The sequence below is a fragment of the Mirounga leonina genome, unplaced genomic scaffold (genome assembly GCF_011800145.1).
Source record: "Mirounga leonina isolate KUSES-001 unplaced genomic scaffold, KU_Mleo_1.0 Mir_53, whole genome shotgun sequence".
NCBI lineage: Eukaryota > Metazoa > Chordata > Mammalia > Carnivora > Phocidae > Mirounga > Mirounga leonina.
The window spans coordinates 54,657,662-54,672,202 of NW_023270807.1; the positions used below are offsets into that span (position 1 = coordinate 54,657,662).

General features: G+C 37.7%; 1 protein-coding gene across 1 annotated transcript in view; it reads left to right on the forward strand.

The window, feature by feature from the left end:
* Positions 1-14,541, forward strand: part of LOC118001450 — a 469,207-nt gene that overhangs the window by 383,617 nt on the left and 71,049 nt on the right. The window lies entirely within an intron of this gene.

Here is a 14,541-nt window from a genome sequence, read left to right on the forward strand (position 1 = left end):
GAATAACCAGAATATATCCTATATTACATCAAATAATGAGAGAACTCTTCTTTGTCTTTATGGATTAAGTAGATGTTAGAACATTGCATAACATACTTTTTTTTCATAATGCTTAGGGTGTTGGACGTTTTAGGACTACATTGTCCTATCATTTATACACATTGTGATAATAGAAAGGACTGAAAAAAAGCACACATATTTTTTGAAAGTAAATTTAAAAAAAAGTCAAAATACATACCACTGAAGATTTTAATAGGAAATATTTAGAATGTGAAGATGACTTGGTGAAAATATCAGAGAGGAATTGAAGACCTTCTTATAGTCATACTTATCTCCTCATAGGTCTGTAAATTATGTGGTGTTGTAAGGGGTCTCATGCTGTAAGATGAGAAAAAAAGTTAAGTGCATTTCATCACGTTCATGTATATAATGAGGTGAAAATGGGCAACTGTTTTGATACCTCTTTTTTGTGTTGATCATTGGTAGTTACCAAGCCGCCTATCTGAAACCCATGTTGGATAAAGTCCAGTTCACTCCTCTATAGCTTCAATTCATCTTTAAAAAGTGAAACGTAATTTAGAAAACTTTAAGGTATATATATATATATATATATATATATATATATATATATATATGACTACATTTGACATTTCAAACAAACAAAAAACCTCAAGCAGAAAAGAAATTGAGTTTTGCTTCAATTGCCTGGAGGTGAGATAATCAGTAACAAGTGAGTGGACTAGAACTGCTTAGGGTCATGAAAGTTAAAGAGAAAAAGAATGAAATTTTTAACAAAGGAGTGAGGGAAAGTAGCTAGATAAAAAGGAGGGCATGAAATGAGGGGAAATGTTTTTAAGCTTTCTTTTGTTGGTTTTTTTGACCTGAAGAAGTAACAAAAATTAAGATGAATACTGAAGATTACATATATAATGCTTCATAATTAGTTACCAAGCAAGACACATTTTTTTTTTGTATCAGTTATTAAATGCCAAGCTCCTCTATATTGAAGTCAAGAATTGCAGGAGAACACAATAGGGAAAGGAAATGGAGGGCAAGTGATGTTGGAAAGACAAGAAGAATTGAGTAGAAGTCAATAAAATGACAGGGATTAGCAATGGAAACAAATCTTAGAAGACTATTAAGCAATAAGCCCTCTTAAAAGCAGAGGATACAGATTGTGAAAGGCAGAAGGTAGAAGTAGAAGGAAAACTCTATACTGTTTTCTAGGGCATGAGTTGATAGACTTTTTCTGCAAGTAACCAAACAGTAAATATTTCAGGCTTTGTGGGCCATATAAATCTCTGTGGCACAATTTTGTTGTTGTTGTTCCAGTCCTTTAAAAATGTAAAAACCTTAGCTTTGCACCATACAAAACCAGAGTGTCAGCTGGATTTCACTTGCAGGCCATAATTTACTGACGTTGCAGAGAATAAGGGAAAAAGGGGAGTCAAAAAAAATAACAATCATTCAGATTTAGCTGTCTCTTAGCATCCAAATGTTGTGTTATACTATGCACACATTACCCTAGCACAACTCAGCAAGGAAAGATCAAGCCAGGTCATATCACCATCAGTAGCTTTCTGGAGTATTACTGTATTCCTTATAGCACTATTCTAGAGGTATATCTTCCAGTATGAAAGAGATTCCTTGTAGTTCCTTATAGTATTAAGGCCAGCCATAATACAAAATTGCAAAGAAAGATTTGAAGTTTCCAACTGGATGTTCTGTCTAAAACATATTCCTAACAGTAGACCTAAGCTGTGTTACAGAATCCATCCTCTGTTGAGAATGCCAAATTTATTTATTGAAAGATTGACTGGCACAGCTGGGTTGTGCTGCCCTAACAGAGAAAGGTGAGACCTTATGCTGGTTACCATCCATTAAGTGGTCTCACTTAGTTGCCACTGTGATCCTCCTTTCTCAAGACACAACCAAGTGTCCTGAAATAGGAGTCTATTCTTATCTGTATTTTTGTGCCCATCTACTTACTCCTCAACCAAAAACATATGGCAGTCAACATGGTAAAGTGTTCCATCATCATATCTTGGATAAGTGGCCTAGAGGAAAGAATGAAAGCTAAAAAGGAAATTATAATTTTTTATTATATTAGGTAGACAAAATACCATAATCCATTTTAACTGGTGCTCAAAGCTCAATAGATATTGATTAGAAAAGTTACAGCAATATAATTTTCAAGAAGGTAATATTGGGGAGGGTATGTGTTGTGGTGACCACTGTGTGTTGTGTAAGACTAATGAATCACAGACCTGTACCCCTGAAACAAATAATACATTATATGTTAATAATTAAAAAAGAAATTTCCTAACCCAAAATAAGAAGGTAAGATTATCTACTTAGTTTTTTTCTGCTTTAATTTTTGATTCAGAAATTAATTTTGTGAAAAAGAGGTGTTGCATCTGCATACACTTATTTTACTTATCAAACAATGGGGCAGATGATGTAAAAGTGAGTTGACAACATGAACTTTCATCAGTGAAAAAGGTATCAGGGTACTTACATACTCAGGGATCAGTGTCTGAACCAGGGCTCCTATCCTGATCTCTATGCCTGTGTAGACTGTCACAGCACAGGCCAGAGGGCCAGAGTAAAGATGATGCCAAGAGAGATTCAGCCTATGAGTTTAAAAAGAAAAGGAAATGTTTGATCATTTTAACATGGATTTTTAGATTAAAGAAGAAAACAAATTTTAAAAATGTTGCTGTGATTGGGTATATTAGGAAGACTATAGGCAAACGTGGATTCCAATCCTAGGTCTAGACTATGCTGCCTAGACTGTGACTATCATGAACATCTTAATTTTCTGAAAATTTGTTTTCTTATTTGTAAGATGGGCCTAACAGTACATCCTTCACAGGATTGTTTTCAGAATTAAATGAGATCGTGGACACAAAGGATGTGCCATGGTATTTAGCATGTGGTGGGCATTCAGTGAACAACTTGGCAGCTGGCCAGATTCCCTTCCTACCTATAATGGGTTAAACTTCCATTACATAGTAAGTAAACTATGTTGAATGCTCATTTCTCAACAACATTAGATGACTAGAGCAGTACTACTGCAGGTTATTAATAATCCTTGCACTATAGTATAATAGGAATAATGTTTATCTTAGTGGTCTCTGAAGAAGGGCTTACCCCAAAAAGAGTGCATAGCAGATCCATTGAGATGCAGGGAAAAAATATGAGAACTTCCATATTTATTTATTTATTTGTTTGTTTGTTTGTTTGTTTATTAAGATTTTATTTATTTGACAGAGAGAGACGCAGCAAGAGAGGGAGCACAAGCAGGGGGAGTGGGAGAGGGAGAAGCAGGCTTCCCGCCGAGCAGGGAGCCTGATGTGGGCCTCGATCCCAGGACCCTGGGATCATGACCTGAGCTGAAGGCAGATGCTTAATGACTGAGCCACCCAGGTGCCATATATTTATTTTTTTTAATCTTTAATTTTTTTTAGTTTCTCTGAACATATTATAATCCATAAGTATATTATAATTTAATACATGTTTTCATTTATAAATAATTAAATAGACATATAATATGGGTGTGTGTGCAAAACTGTTTTTTAATGGTAAGACTCATGAATACAGTGTCTGAAAGCAACTGATTTACTCAATAAATACTCATAAAGTGAATGTCATCATGTTTCTACTGAGTGTCTGCTATATGAACAGGACTAGGCATTAAATCTGAAGATGAGTCAGCTGTAAATTTTTACTTTAAAAAATCTCAAAGTCTAAAAGAGATGATAGCATACACTAATAAATATTATTAGACAGAAAGCCATTCTATTAAGAAGACAAAGTTAAAGTTACTTCTAGCTTGTGTGAGGTAATACTTGGACTGGAACTAAATGTGGAAATGCTATAAACAGAAGCATGAAAATGGAAAAATGTTGTTTTTGTCCAGAGAAAGTGTCTTGGATATTTGAAGTCCAGACTTTATTCTATGCCAGTAGAATTTTTTAAAAGACTTTTGAGCTGAATATTTGAGTTTGAATACCATTGATTTATTATTTTATCTATTCATTTATGAAACAATTGTTTTTCAAATACTGTGGTCAGGTCTGATGCTGTATACAAAATACAAGTATGAATTACATGCTATTCTTACTTTCAAAAGATTCATATTCAGTGAGAGAGCCAAGTAAATGTACTCAGTGCATATTATAAATGTATAACAAAGATGTGAGTAAAAGAAAAAACGGGGTGCCTGGGTGGCTCAGTCGGTTAAGCATCTGCCTTCAGCTAGGGTCATAATCCCAGGGTTCTGCGATGGAGCCCCACGTTGGGCTCTCTGCTCAGCGGGGAGCCTGCTTCTCCCTCTCCCTCTGCCTGCCACTCCCCCTGCTTGTGCATGCTCTCTCTATCTCTCTGTAAAATAAATAAATAAAAATCTTAAAAAAAAAAAAAAAAAAGAAAAACCAGTAATGATGACACTCTAAAAAGGATGATCTATTCTATTCAAGTATGTTGGAAAGGCTTCACTGAGTCAAGAGATAAATAAGCAAACATTTATAGTCCAAGAGAGGAAGGCTGACCAAACTATAGCCTTTTTCATGTGCCCAGAGCTTAGAGAAACAGCAACGGAGAAAAGGCTGGACAGTTTATTTGGGCCCTATTCCAAAAGACCACATATAGGCATTTGTCCTTCGTCCTGTAGCTCATGGAGCTAGAGGCTTATGAGAAGAAAGTGACCCAATAACCTTTGTCTTGTAGAAGTTGACTGAGGTAGCAGGTTGAGTTCAGAGTAAAGCAGATCAAGACTGGAGGCAGAAAAGAACAGTTAAGGGGAGGCCTCTAGTTCAGGAAAATGAAGAAACTTGGACCGAGGAGATAAAGTGGAGGGTATAAAACAAAAATGCAAAATCCAGCCTTATTGAGGAGAAAGATATTGATGAAAATCTTAGGAAATCTGGATATAAGAATTAAGGGAGAAGGACCTATCCAGATGATTTGAGATTGGTTTGGTGACATGGAGGGTGATTGTATTAAGTGTACTAGAGCTGCCATAACAAAATACCACAGATTAGGTGGCTTAAACAACAGAAATTTATTTGCTCACAGTTCTGGAGGCTGGAAGTCCAAGATCAAGGTTCCAGCAGGTTTGGTTTCTCCTGAGGCCTTTCTTTTTTGGCTTGCAGACAGCTGGCTTCTCACTGGGTCCTCACATGGCCTTTCCTCTGTGCATGTGCATCCCTGTACCAGTCCTATTGGATTAGGTTTTATAAAGATCTAATAAAGTGTATAAAATACTGTTGGTTTAGGTCCCCAGCTTTATGACCTCATTTAACCTCAATTACCTCTTGAAAAGCCCTATCTTTAATATAGTTATAATGTGGGCTAGGGCTTTAACTTATGAATTTTGGAGGAACAGAATTCAGTCAATAACAGGGTAAATTTTGTGGTATGTTTAAGGTATTCAATTATGTATTTGACAAAATGACCAGAGTATGTCTGTGGAATGCTTAAATTGAGACAGGAAAAAAAGGGACTAAAATATTTTATAATTATAATGGGATCATTACCCATGTCTTAATAATGAATAAATTGAAACTCATAGGTTTGAAGATAATAGTAGGCACTTAGAAATATGTAAGAAAATGAGTTATGTTATGGGAATTGTGTTATAATTACAAATTTGTGTATATAACAAATGTTTCAAATATAACAAATGTGCATTTATGTTACAAATATGTAACTATAACATGTTGCCCACAGTTTAACTCATTATCACCCATATTTAATTGCCTATGTGTGTTATCTTCAAGCCTGTGAGTCTCAATATAAAATAAATATGTAATTATAACATTTTACATTATATATATGCAACTGTGTATGTATTTGGAGATGCATTAGTGAATGTATAGATTGATTGAGATTGCCCAGGAATATGTGTTTGGTGGAAAGGAAGGGGACATGATAATATTTAAAGGTGAAATAGAGTGCATTAATCTGAAAACATTGTGTAGGTTAAGATGTGAGATGAGAGAGAGATAGACATGTGTTTGCAGAAATCCAGTAATGAAAGCTGAATGGGGGACTGGCATAGTGCATGGAAAGATGGAGAGAATAGGTCAGATTTATTTACTCAAGAAATACTTATTAACTGCCTAATAGAGACTAGACTGTGTGCTCAACCTTGGAGACTCAATAGTGAACAAGAATATGTCCCTGTTTTCTTAGAGCTAACAATCCTAGCAAGAAATAATATAACCAAACAAATTATTAATGGTATAATATAACTTTTATAACCATGTAGTTGATAGCAAATAATGGGAGCTCTAAACCTAGTGTTGGGGGTATGGGAAAATTTTTTCCAAAGGAAATGACATTTAAATTGAGAACCAAGGTGAATATGACTTAACTTGAAGAAGTTGCCAAGATAAGAGGAGTGGCTGCTTTAGGCAGGGAGACACTAGCACAAAGAGCCAGAAGATTGTGTGGCATTGAGGAACCAAAAGAACTGTCAATAGGGCCAAAGTATAGGCTGCAAAGAGAAGAGGAGTTTGAAAAGTCAAAGAAGAAGGAATGCCTTGATAGAGATGAGGAAAAGCAAAAGAGTGTGCTTATAGGATTATCTAGCATAAAGGAAAATATGTTTGACTGTGGAAAGTGCTTCTCAGAAAACAATAAAATATTACTGCATGTCCTATGAATCAGCAACAAAGATGTTGTTATTCTTAATGAGAATAATTCCAGAAGACTGTTGGAAATAGAAGCCACACTGCAATGGATTTTAATGAGTAACTGGATGTTGAAGAGGTAGAGACACTGAGTGGAGACCTTTTGTAGAAGTCTATCTAATCCATTTATTATTGACTTATTGAGAATATCAGTATGGCTTTTGGAGTTCAAGGCACCTGAAAATTTGATTATTGGTGATGATGTAGTATAAACAATGGGAATCAGAAGACAATGGAATTGTATCTTTAAGGTGCTAAAAGAAAATTACTAACAGCCCAGAATTTTATTCCAAGGTCGGGGCGGGGCGTGGAGGGGAGGAATCATCAGGAATGAAGGTGAAAGAATTTATTTCAAGCAAAAACTGAAAGCCTTCATCATCAGCAGATTCTACTATAGGAAATACTGAAGGATGCCCTTTGGGCAAAAAGAAAATAATCCCAGATGAAAATTTATAAAAGTTATCTGAAGCACAGGATGAGACTATTTTTCTCTCAAGTGGTTTTACCTTTGCTTTTGTCAGACAGAGAAATTAGCAATCTGGAATCACTTTAATCCAAGCCCCATTATCAAGATGATTTAAAATTGGGAATCCAAAAAAAGGAAAGATAAAGAAAAAAAAAAGAAAAGAGAAAGTTGGGTATCAGTCACTGAGAGAGCTACTTTTAGTTCACCCTGACTCTTAACATGAGCTGTTCATCTACTTAGACTTTGAGCCAGATTTTTGGGAACTGCAGCTGTCCCTAGGAGAAAGGTGGCTTTAATTACCGAATTTACCTGTCTAGGTTTCAGCTTCTCCTAGATCTTGGCCTTCAATCCCTTTTTAGATTTCTGATACATTAAAATATTTGAATATCTAGTTTTTTTTTTAATTTATTCAGTTTTCCCTGTGTCTTTAGCAGGAGTATTAGAAAGAATTATTTAATCCATCATTATCATAAATAGATGTTTGAAGTTTATTCTATATAAATAAACCAAATTTCAAAGATATAAATTGCTTTAACACCATCACGTGAAAGAAGTAGTATCATCACACTAAAGTTGGGATGCTGTACTTTTGCCAGTACTGCACCAATATATAGCCTGAACAGGGAGCCATTATTTTCAAAGGTGAAGCAAAATTCTGTCTTGCCTAGTGGTCAGAATTTCTTTCTATTGGATTTTCAACTTCTAAATAAGTTGTTGTTAAGATAATAGAAAAAGAACACATACTGAAGAGAGGAAACACATGAACAATCATGAAACATCAACATTTTTATCAGCTCCATATGGTAAGCTACCACTATAATGGAAACATTTGTATTGATTTTTTTTCTGATTAAAAAAAGTAAACATTTAGGTAGTAAAAATACAAAGAGTAAAAAAATTTCCTGTAATCTTAACATTAATATATAATCACAATATGCATTTTGTTAAATATGACTTTAGATATTGTTTTATGCCTGCATTATATACTATTTCCATATTATATCTACTTAAACATGCTTAAAATTTCCAAATAAAAATGTAACCATTCTATAAAGACTCTTCCATACTTATTTTTTTTCCTTAATATATCTTGGCTTTTTTTTTTGGTCTGAGTTAATCTGGATCTAACATGTCTCTCTTATTTTTTTTTTGTTTCTTAATTTAATTTAATTTTATTATGTTATGTTAGTAACCATACAATACATCATTAGTTTTTGATGTAGTGATCCACAATTCATTGTTTTCATATAACACCCAGTGCTCCATGCAGTACGTGCCCTCCTTAATACCCATAATTGGTCTAACCCATCCCTCCACCCTCCTCCCCTCTAAAACCCTCAGTTTGTTTCTCAGAGTCCATAGTCTCTCATGGTTCGTCTATCCCTCCAATTCCCCCCCTTCATTTTTCCTTTCCTTCTCCTAATGTCCTCCATGCTATTCCTTATGTTCCACAAATAAGTGAAACCATATGATAATTGACTTTCTCTGCTTGATTTATTTCACTTAGCATAATCTCCTCCAGTCCCATCCATGTTGATATAAAAGTTGGGTATTCATCCTTTCTGATGGCTGAGTAATATTCCATTGTCTATATGGACCGCATCTTCTTTATCCATTCATCTGTTAAAGGGCATCTCGGCTCTTTCCACAGTTTGGCTATTGCAGACATTGCTGCTATGAACACTGGGGTGCATATGACTCTTCTTTTCACTACAACTGTGTCTTTGGGGTAAATACCCAGGAGTGCAATTGCTGGGTCATAGGGTAGCTCTATTTTTAATTTTTTGAGGCACCTCCACACTGTTTTCCAAAGTGGCTGTACCAACTTGCATTCCCACCAGCAGTGTAAGAGGGTTACCCTTTCTCCACAATCTCTCCAACATTTGTTGTTTCTTGCCTTGTCAATTTTTGCCATTCTAACTGGTGTAAGGTGGTATCTCAGTGTGGTTTTGATTTGGATTTCCCTGATGGCTAAAGATGATGAACATTTTTTCATGTGTCTGTTAGCCATTTGTATGTCTTCTTTGGAGAAGTGTCTGTTCGTGTCTTCTGCCCATTTTTTGACTTGATTATTTGTTTTTTGGGTGTTGAGTTTGAGATGTTCTTTATAGATCCTGGATACCAGCCCTTTATCTGTAGTGTCATTTGCAAATATCTTCTTCCATTCTGTGGGTTGCCTCTCTGTTTTGTTGACTGTTTCCTTTGCTGTGCAGAAGCATTTTATCTTGATGAAGTCCCAAAAGTTCATTTTTGCTTTTGTTTCACTAGGCTTTGGAGATGTATCTTGAAAGAATTTGCTGTGGCCAACATCAAAGAGGTTACTGCCTATGTTCTCCTCTAGGATTTTGATGGATTCCTGTCTCACATTGAGGTCTTTCATCCATTTTGAGTTTATCTTTGTGTATAGTGTTAGAGAATAGTGGACTTTCATTCTTCTGTATATAGCTGTCCAATTTTCCCAGCACCATATATTGAAGAGACTTTTTCCATTGCATATTTTTTTCTGCTTTGTCAAAGATTATTTGATCATAGAGTTGAGGGCCTATATCTGGGCTCTCTATTCTGTTCCATTGGTCTATATGTCTGTTTTATTTTGCCAGTACCATGCTGTCTTGGTAATCATTGCTTTGTAATATAGCTTGAAATCAGGCAACATGATGCCCCCAGCTTTTTCTTTTTCAACATTTCCATGGTGATTCGGGGTCTTTTCTGATTCCATACACATTTTAGGATTGTTTGTTCCAGCACTTTGAAAAATGTCATTGGAATTTTGATTGGGATGACGTTGAAGGTATAGATTGCTCTGGGTAGCATAGACCTTTTAGCAATGTTTATTCTTCCGATCCACAGCATGGAAAGTTTTTCCATCTTTTTGTGTCTTCTTCAATTTCTTTCATGAGTGTTCTGTAGTTCCTAGAATATAGATCCTTTACTTCTTTGGTTAGGTTTATTCTGAGGTATCTTATGGTTTTTGGTGCTATTGTAAATGGAATCGTTTCTCTAATTTCTCTTTCTACAGTTGCATTGTTAGTGTATAAGAAAGCAACTGATTTCTGTGCATTGATTTTGTATCCTGCCACATTACTGTATTGCTGGATGAGTTCTAGTAATTTGCGGGTGGAGTCTCTTGGGTTTTCCACATAAAGTATCATGTCCTCTGGGAAGAGAGAGAGTTGTACTTCTTCTTTGCCAATTTGAATACGTTTTATTTCTTTTTTGTTGTCTGATTGCTGTTGCTAGGACTTCTAGTACTATGTTGGACAATAGTGGTGAGAGTGGGCATCCTTGTTGTGTTCCTGATCTAAAGGGAAAGTCTCTCAGCTTTTCCCCATTGAGGATAATATTTGCTGTGGGGTTTTCATAGATGGATTTTATGAGCTTGAAGAATGTTCCCTCTATCCCTATACTCTAAAGAGTTTTAATCAGGAAAGGTTGCTGTATTTTGTCAAATGCTTTTTCTGCATCAATTGAGAGGACCGTATGGTTCTTCTCTCTCCTCTCATTAATGTGTTCTATCATATTGATTGATTTTCGAATGTTGAACCACCTTTGCATCCCAGGGATAAATCCCACTTGGTCATGGTGGATGATCCTTTAATGTATTGTTGTATCCTATTAGCTAGGATTTTGTTGAGAATTTTGGAATCCATATTCACTGGGGATATCGGTCTGAAATTCTCCTTTTTGATGGGGTCTTTACCTGGTTTGGGGATTAAAGGAATGCTGGCCTCATAGGATGAGTATGGAAGCTTTCCTTCTGTTTCTATTTTTCGAAACAGCTTCAGAGGAATGGGTATTATTTCTTCTTTGAATGTTTGGTAGAATTCCCCAGGGAATCCATCAGGCCCTGGACTCCTGTTTTTTGGGAGGTTTTTGATCACTGCTTCAATCTCGTTACTGGTTATTGGCCTATTCAGGTTGTCCATTTCTTCCTGTTTCAGTCTTGGGAGTTTATAGGTTTCCAGGAAGGCATCCATTTCCTCCAGGTTGCTCAGTTTTTTGTTTTGTTTTGTTTTTTGAGTGAGGCTTGGATGGCTATGTATTTCCCTCTTAGGACTGCCTTTGTAGTATCCCATAGGTTTTGGACTGATGTGTTTTCATTTTCATTGGTTCCACGAATTGTTTTAAGTTCTTCTTTGATTTCCTGGTTGACCCAAACATTCTTGAGCAGAGTGGTCTTTAGCTTCCAAGTGTTTGAATTTCTTCCAATTTTTTTCTTGTGATTGAGTTCCAGTTTTTAAAGAATTATGGTCTGAGAATATGCAGGGAATAATCTCAATCTTTTGGTATCAGTTGAGACCTGATTTGTGACCCAGTATGTGTTCTATTCTGGGGAAAGTTCCATATGCACTCGAGAAGAATGAGTATTCTGTTGTTTTAGGGTGGAATGTTCTGTATATGTCTATGAGGTCCATCTGGTCCAGTGTGTCATTCAAAGCTCTTGTTTCTTCATTGATTTTCTGCTTAGATGATCTATCGTTGAGAGTGGAGTATTGAAGACTCTTACAATTAACTTGTTATTATGAATATGACTCTTTATTTTGGTTAACAGCTGGCTTATATAGATGGCTGCTGCCATGTTGGGGGCATAGATATTTACAATTGTTAGATCTTCTTGTGGGATAGACCCTTTAAGAATGTTATAGTGTCCTTCTGTGTCTCTAACTATAGGCTTTAGCTTAAAATCTAATTTGTCTTATATAAGAATTGCTACCTCAGCTTTCTTTCGAGGTCCGTTGGCATGGAAGATGGAACTCCATCCCTTCACTTTCAGGCTGGATGTATCTCTAGGTTCAAAGTGAGTCTCTTGTAGACAGCATATGGACGGGTCCTGTCTTTTTATCCAATCTGCAACCCTGTGCCGTTTTATGGGAGCATTTAGGCCACTCATGTTGAGAGTGATTATAGAAAGATATAAATTTATTGTCATCATGTTGCCTGTGAAGTCCTTGTTTCTATAGATTGTCTCTGTAAATTTCTGTTCTGTATCCCTCTTGGGGTCTTTCTCCTTTTATAGAACCCCCTCCCCCTTAATATTTCTTGCAGGACCAGTGGACCTTAGTGGTCACATATTCTTTCAGTTTCTGCCAATCTTGGAAGCTCTGCATCTCTCTATCCATTCTAAATGAGTCTTGCCAGATCAAGTATTCTTAGCTGCATGTTCTTCTTGTTTAGTACCCTGAATATGTCTTGCCAGCCCTTTCTGGCTTGCCAGATCTCTGTGGGTAGGTCTGACATTATTCTGATGTTCCTCCCTCTGTATGTAAGGAATCTCTCCCCCCTAACTGCCCTTAAGATGGTTTACTTGGTTCTAAGATTTGCGAGTTTTACTATTACATGCCAGGGCATTGGTCTGTTTTCCTTGATCTTGGGAGGGGTCCTCTCTGCCTCTAGGACGTGAATGTTTGTTTCATTCCCCAGATTAGGGAAGTTCTCAGCTATATCTTCTAGTCCTTTATCTCCCCACCCCCTCAGGGATCCCAGTAATTCTGACATTGGAACGTTTCATGGTGTCACTTATTTCTCTGATTCTATTTTTGTGGGTTTTGAGTTGTTTTTCCCTGGCCTCCTCTTTTTCCTTCTTGTCTATTAATTGGTCTTCTAGATCACTAATTCATTCTTCTGCCTCACTTACCCTAGCTGTTAGATTATCTAGATTAGATTGGATTTCATTGATAGCATTTTTAAGTTCTGCCAATTCAGCTTTCATTTCTGACCTTAGAGACTCTATGTTGCCATTAATCGATTTCTCCATTCTAGCTATTGTCTTCACAATTGCTACCCTGAATTCCATCTCCAACATCTTGGTTATATCTGAATCCATTTGTAAATCTGTGGCAGAAGTCACAGTCTCTGAGTTTTCCTATTTGGGGGTTCCTCCTCCTAGTCATTCTGTTGAGGGGTGGTTGAGAGAATGTACAGAGTCCAAATTATTGACCACAACCCAAGCAAGATGCACCTGTTTTGTAGGGACCTTAGGGTTGCTGGCCTCTTGTTCTCCCAGCCTGTCTTCTGGGGGAAGGGCCTGCCACACTGTTACTCAGGCAACCCTGTTTGGGCAGAGTTGCCCTGGCCCCTATGGCAGGGGATGGGCCCAGTGAAAACTGTTTTTTGGGGGCTTTTTTTTCTCTGGTGGCTTTCCCTGGTGGCTGTCCACATCTCTTCCAAGAGTCAGAGCAGAAGAGATTGTTTCCAACCCTCTGCCTCAGAGCAGAGAGATTGCAGTCTGTTCTTCAGTGAGCTCTCCATGCCACACTATCTCCATTTCTTTCTGTGCTACTATAAACTGCAGCATCCTGGGTTATGGGCCCCTCAGCAGTGCTCCCAGTCCTTGCCTCCAGGTCAGGGCACGTCTCTGCCCTTTGTGCTTCTACAATTGCCAGCCACCCCCAGTTCACACATGTAGCCCTGCCACTCTGGGTTTCAGTCCAGGGGGCTGCCCTAAAGTCTTTTCCCCATTGCTACTGGTCAGTGAGTCTGTGCCCTGTCCCCAGCGTGGGAGGCTCTTGCTCACTAGTGGTGCAGGATTGCCAGAGCTCCCTTCCCCTTCCATTTATCCTACGATATCTGCCCACAGAATCAGGGCTTCCCGCGTCATACCTCGAAACCAACTGCCTGTGATATTCTGTTTGTAGAGATCCAGATCTATCTTCTTACGTCTCAGGCTGATTTCATGGGTGTTCAGAGTGGTTCAGTGGATATCCAGCTCAATTCTGGGGACGGGTTGGGATAGGGTCCTCTATTCCTCCACCATCTTTTCCCCTCTCCCAAAATTATTGTTAATTAAAGTAGCTAAAGCTTCTTGGAATTCCCTCGGTTTATCACTGAGGCAGGTCAGTGGTCCTCCATACTGACTCCTTTAGGGGACTTCTGTAGACTCATCCTCAATATTTGTTGCACCAAACAGGCGGCTGGGACACTCTTTTTGTTCCTGAGCAGGTTTGAAGAGTGGACGAAATATGTTGTCTCGCTGTTTCTTCTCTCTGGAATCTTGGCACAGCCTAGATGGGTCTTCTGAACATAATCATCTGAAGGCTCGACTGGGGAAGGACCCACTTTCCAGGGCATGTAGTCACTGGCAGGATTCAGTTCTTCACACTTTGTTGAACCGAGGGCCTCAGTTTCTTTGTGAGTGGTGGCTCGAGGTTTTCCTCATTTCCTTCCTTCATGGGCTTCTCAAACATATCAACTAGCATCCACTTAACACGAAGAAGAGAGCTGAACCACCAGAGGAAGAGGTAACACAGAGTCGACGTCCAGGAGTGTCCCGAGCACAGGAGCATCAGTCCCCAGGGAGTTTAGGGTGCCCCCACCCTCCAGGGATGTGGATGCCTTCAGCAGCCTGGAAGTTCTCTCCACTTCTAACATGTCTCTTTT